General features: G+C 48.0%; 1 pseudogene; it reads left to right on the forward strand.

Annotated features, from left to right (window-relative positions):
• Positions 1 to 2,071: 2,071 nt before the first annotated feature.
• Positions 2,072 to 4,878, forward strand: LOC129509398 (sal-like protein 4; annotated as a pseudogene).
• Positions 4,879 to 6,196: the final 1,318 nt, after the last annotated feature.

Here is a 6,196-nt window from a genome sequence, read left to right on the forward strand (position 1 = left end):
GATGAGCATGGTGTTATTCTGTATGTTGTAAATTGAACACAATAAAATTAATTTTTATAAAATTAAAAAAAAAGAAAAAAAAAGGGCAGAAGACATGAACAGGCATTTCTCTAAAGAAGACATCCAGATGGCCAACAGACACATGAAAAGATGCTCATCATCACCTATTATCATGGAAATGCAAATCAAAACTACAATGAGATATCACCTCACAGTTGTCAGAATGGCTAAAATCAACAACACAAGAAACAATAGGTGTTGGTAAGGATGCGGAGAAAAAGGAACATTTATGCACTGTTGGCAGGAATGCAAATTGATTTCATCTTTTAACTTTCTGCGTTACAGTATTAGTGATCTTTATATGCCTAGTGTATATGTCCCCTCTACCTTTCTGGCTTTTATATAACATGGCATCTTAAAAGGTTGTAATCTTAAATTTGTAGTAGAGTGCAGTGTCTCAAATAGAGAGGATGTTCAATAAATGTTGATTCCTCCCTTGAACAGTTCAAAATTCCCTACAGAAGGGCTGTATTACTTCTTTGGTCTTTAAAATCTCAACAACTTAACAAAGGCCACAAACTCAAATATCTCTAGGAATCAAGTAGATTTTGTAAATTGATAAAATAGGCTTGAGTCGGATGACATGGACAGGTTCAATACACTGCAGGGGTTTCACCAGCTTCTAAGAGCCAATTGTTACACTGTGAGGACTTTTTGTGAGCCAGTTTAAATAAAACTTTATCAACTTAATCACTATATAAATTATATTAAAAAACAAAGGTAATAAATACTCAAAAATTCATAACTTCCTAGTTACTTTAATAAATGTTGCTTTATTTTTTAAAGTATTTATTTTGGAGGGGGGGCATGCAAGTGGGAGAGGCAGGAGGAGAGGGAATCTCAAGCAGACTCCCCACTGAGCATGGAGCCTGACTCTGGGCTCAATCCCACAACCCGGAAATCATGAGGCAGATGCTTAACTGACTGAGCCACCTAGTGCCCCATCTATGTTTTTGAGGTTGTGTCTATTGCATTTGTATGATGGGAATGCTATATTGTGTGTTCCTGTACATCACTTTCCAATTCCTTGCACAGTGATGTCAAGTTGGTTGGATGAAATTGGCTATGGAGGGAGTTTAGACATTACAGAATTTGGCTAATGCTACTACACCAGGGTTCGGCTTATTGTTTTGTTGGTTTTCTAGACCGCAGAGAGTGATGGCAAAGATAATAGTAATCATGATAAAAATAAAAATTGTGTTATGTTTACAGTTCCTATTACATGAGGAAAAGCATGAAAAATTGAGGAAATAGTTTTCTAGTTTTCAAACCTAGTAGGAGATTCAGCAAAGAAGTTATTGAAACACAAGTAATGTTCTTAAATGCTAAGTAAAATACAGGATATCCAGTTAAATTTATTTGTTTATTTGTTTATTTTTAGTAATCATTATGCCCAACCTCGGTTCAAACTCACAACCCCAAGGTTAAGAATTGCATTCTTTTCTGACTGAGACAGCCAGGGTCCCCAGTTAAATTTAAATTTAAATAAGCAAAAATATTTTTGGCATAAGTGTAGATCAACTATTATTCAGAACATGCTTATACTAAAATATTATTTATTGTTTATCTGAAATTCAAATTTAACTGACCTTCTATATTTTTGTCAAACCTGGCAACCCTAGACATATATCTTCATTGTTTCATCTTACATGTTAACATAGATAAAAATATCAACCAACATTCATGTTGGAATTGTACTTGTCAGTTGCAACTATAGGTTGGCTATGGATAAAATAGTTCAATGAAAATCAATGAAATAATCCTATGAGAATCAACTATATGAAATTTATAATAAAGAATATTATGTATTTCATAATTTACAAATCTTATGCTAAACATCCTCTACATCAGTATAATTTATAAACACACACATATGTATATATACCTATACATACATTTTATTAATTTTTGTAGAAATGCTCATTAAATATTCATTAACAAACCACTGAGACATTGAGAATGTAATAAACCGAAATAGCCGAGGCTCTCCAGGAGGCCGGATGCGCGCCCCATGCCGAGGCGCAAGCAGGCGAAACCCCAGCACATCAACTGGGAGGAGGACCGGGGCGCGCAGCCGCCGCAGCAGCCGGCCGCGGAGTTTGCAGGGGCGGCCGCAGCGGTGCGGGCGGCGGGGGGCCGGGCGCTCCAGCGAGCCACCCGGGGGACGGCAGTGAAGCCAACAGGATGGAATGACTGCACAGAGGACTCGTCGGGAGGAGACTCACATCTGTGAGAAATGCTGTGCAGAGTTCTTGGAACATAAAAATTGCACTAAAAATCCACCTGTGCTCATCGTGAACGACAGCGAGGGGCCGGTGCCTCCGGGAGACCTCGGGGCCGCGCTCAGCTGCCCGCCGCACAGTCAGGCAGTAAGGCTGGGCTCAGGGAGGATGGCGGCGGCTCGGGGGAGCTGAAGGAGAAGCTGGGTGCCGAGTCTGTCGTGTACCTGAAGGCCGAGATCGCCCTGCCGAGCACGTCCCAGGACATGAGCTATTTACCCAAAGGCACAGTGGCCAACACTGACGTCGCTGTGCAAGCACAGCGGGGCACCAAGGTGCCGGTGGACCAGCGCAGCGCCGAGGCGCCAGCAGCGTCCCATGGGTCCTGGAGCAGATCCTGTGCCTGCAGCAGCAGCTGCAGCAGATCCCGCTCGCCGAGCACATCCGCGTGCAGGTGAACATGTGGGCCTCGCACGCCCGCACTCCGGCGTGGCGGGAGCGCACACCCTCAAGACCCTGGGCAGCCGCACGTCCCAGCAGGTTTCCGCGGCCGTGGCCCTGTTCAGCCAGAAAGCCGACAGCCAGGGCCTGTCTCTGGACGCCTTGAAACCAGCCCAGCTACCTCACGCGAGCATCCCTTCCACCACCAGCTCCGTGGCCCAGGGGCTGGCGCCCTTCGCCCTGAAGCCCGAGGGGACGAGGGTGCCGCCCAGGTCCTGTCGCGCCTTCCCGTGCTTTGCTACCTCAGGCCCCAGGCTCTGTGCGCTTCCAGAGCACACCTTCAACACCGTGGCCTTAGACCCGTCCAAGAAAGAGAAGGGGAAGCCACCGAACGTGTCCCCGCTGGAGGCCAAACCCAAAGACGAGGCCGTCCTCTGCGAGCACAAGTAAGTACTGTAGCAAGGTTTTGGGGACCCATAGCTCCCTGCAGATCCTCCTCCGCTCCCACACCGGAGAGAGACCCTTCGCGTGCTCTGTCTGTGGCCACCGGTTCACCACCAAGGGCAACCTCAAGGTGCACTTTCATCAATATCCCCAGGTGAAGGCCAACCCCCAGCTCTTTGCCGAGTTCCACGGCAAAATGGCAGCAGGCAATGGCATTCCCTATGCACTCTCTGTACCCGTCCCTGTAGATGGATCGAGTCTCCCTTTAGACAGCAAACCTGTCCTTGTAACAGGGACCCCCGGTCTAGGGCTAGAATCTCTCTTCAGGGACTGAACCCCAAGGACCCCATGGGCGGCCGCTGCCCAACCACCTGCAGCCCCCGCCTTCTCCAGAAAGTGAGGGCGGATCCCTACTGTCTGGGGTGGGGGTGGGGGTGTCAAACCACACTGTCCCAAGGGTTGGTGGTTTCCATGGGAGTGGGCCCCCCGAGCCGGGGTCGGAGACCCTGAAATTACAGCAGCTGGTGGAGAACATTGACAAGGCCACCACCGACCCCAAGGAATGTCTCATCTGCCACCGGGTCTTGAGCTGCCAGAGCTCCCGAAGATGAATCACCGCCCCCCCCCCCCAAACGGGGAGAGCCCGTTCTGGTGCAAGCGCTGTGGTCCAGCCTTCTCCACCAAGCGCAACCTGAAGAGGCACCTGGGGGTTCACCCGACCAGCTCTCGTGCCGCATCTGCCGGGGGAAGTTTACGAACGCGGTCCTGCTGCAGCGGCACACCCGGGGGCATGTGGGCGGCCAGATTCCCAACACGCCTCGGCCTGAGAACCCCTGTGACCTCGCGGTGGTCCCCGAAAACAGCAGCGCAGGTGCCACCTGTCGCGATGACGTCATCGAGAGCATCGGCGTGGACGAGCTGGGCCCCCCGGACGCTCCGGCGGCTCCCGGCAGGTCCCCGCCCTGCTTCCCAGCGCCCACTCAGCATCGCCCGCTCTCGGGTTCGCTGCCCTGGACGCCCGGGGAAGGTGGGTCCTGCTCCTCCCGTCCTGCAGCGGCGATGACAACGGTTCGGTGGAGGGCCAGGCTTGCCCAACGACTCGTGGTGCTCGGTGATGGGAGACCAGGAGTACCAGAGCCCAAGCCCAGATGTGCTGGAGACTGCGTCCTCCCAGGCCGCCCCGGCCAGTCGCCAGGCAGAGAGCATCAAGTCCAGGGCTCCTGATGCTGGTGGCAAAGCAGACAGCCCCGAGAACAGCAGCGCCGAGATGGAAGGTCCAGCAGCCTGCCATCAACATTTATCCGAGCCCAGCCAACCGAGGCCAAAGTCGAAGTCCCTGGTGCATTAGTTGGGCCCGTGGCCACGTCCCCAAGCATGACACCTTTGCTAGCGGCTCGGCCACACCGACAGGCCAAAGGAAATCCTGGCCCCTTGGGGACCATGGACCCTGTCCTGTGGAACCAGTACACCACCATGCTCAATGGAGGTCTGGCCATGAAGACCAGTGAGATCTCTGTGATCCAGAGTGAGGGTGTTTGTACCCTCCCAGTCTCCGTGGGGGCCAGCTCCATTGTGAACACCACCACTATCTCCAAGAGGGATGGCTCCCAGTCCTCCATCAGTGCTGAAAGTGGAAAAACCAGGTGCTGCCGACAGCATCCCCAAACACCAATTCCCTCACTTCCTCCAAGAAAATAAGATTGCAGTCTGCTAAACTCTTTGTCGAGGGAGAAATGCAGGGAGAATGACCTCTCTAGAACTCTACTTCTTTTCTTTTTTTTTTCTTTTCCTTGTAAAAAGAACCCATCTCCTCCTGTTTGTTTTCTTACTGATGTGCAAATGATGTTTACGGTTATGATCATAACTTCAGGCAACTCAGGCAAGTCCTACAATCAGATGTTATGCTACTTTGTGAGAAAAAAATTGAAATAGAAAAAAGTTAAAAAAGAGAAAAGAAATTGAAAAAATAAAAAAATTGAAAAAAACCCCCAAAATATTAAAACATATACAGACTAGAATTTTTTTCCTTTGATTTTGGAAAGAAGTGTGTGTCTTACAAAGTAGCTTTGCTACTTGCCTCAAAGTGTATACATAAAACCTTTGTACAACCGAGAGTAACTATTTCCAAAGACTATCCTCCTATTTCAAGTTGGAACTTACTGAACTACAATGGACAAGACAACTGTTAGCCTAATTGGGGGTGGGTGGGTACTGTATACTTCCCTGGTGACTGTATGCGGATACATGGACAAAATCTGGCATCTGTTTAGGGACCTGTTTTGTATGACCCCCTGTACTCTGTACCCATCTTTCCTTTCGTTTTTTTTTTTTCTGAATGTACTTTTTTTAAAAAAAAAAAAAAAACTAAGGTTGTAGTTTTACAAAATTCCTTCAACCTTTGGGACCTTAGGTAGGATACCCTCAAATGGACTGGTTTACTCCTTAGGGAGTCAGTGTGTGTTGCTGCTTATTTAAATAGAGTTCATTCAGAGCCCCAAGAGTCCCTATGCTTTCCAGATGCCTCCTTCCTGAGCCACCAGAAGGGTTAGGCACCTAAGCAGGGACCCTCAGGTGATTTAATTTGGTTCTCCAGTGCCTACTTGATCAAAGACCTGGGTTTTCCTTCTTGAAGAAATGCTCGGAAAGGGCATATTTCTTACAGGTTCACATACTACTTTGTACAAAAAATGACCTTGGTGCAGCTTATGCCACGTTAGTATGAAGATTGTTCTTGAGTATTGCATGAAGGCTATGATGTTCTAACGGGCAAGTCATGGGTGTGAAAGCTTTTTTTTTTTTTTTTATCTACCTCATTTATTTTTTATTTTTGTAGCCATAGTGTCTATTTTCCTATTTTATGACCACCAAAGTGTCCTGACACCCTGTCTAGCACCTGAGTTGATGTGTGGTGGGAGCAGTTGGACAGTGAAGATATTTTCATGATTCTTTTTTTTAAGCTCCCCACCCCTTTTTTTGTATATGAAATGATGAAACATGTTCTGATGGTTGAACAAGGAAGGAGAAAGAAAGAT

The sequence above is a fragment of the Nyctereutes procyonoides genome, unplaced genomic scaffold (genome assembly GCF_905146905.1).
Source record: "Nyctereutes procyonoides isolate TBG_1078 unplaced genomic scaffold, NYPRO_anot_genome, whole genome shotgun sequence".
Lineage (NCBI taxonomy): Eukaryota > Metazoa > Chordata > Mammalia > Carnivora > Canidae > Nyctereutes > Nyctereutes procyonoides.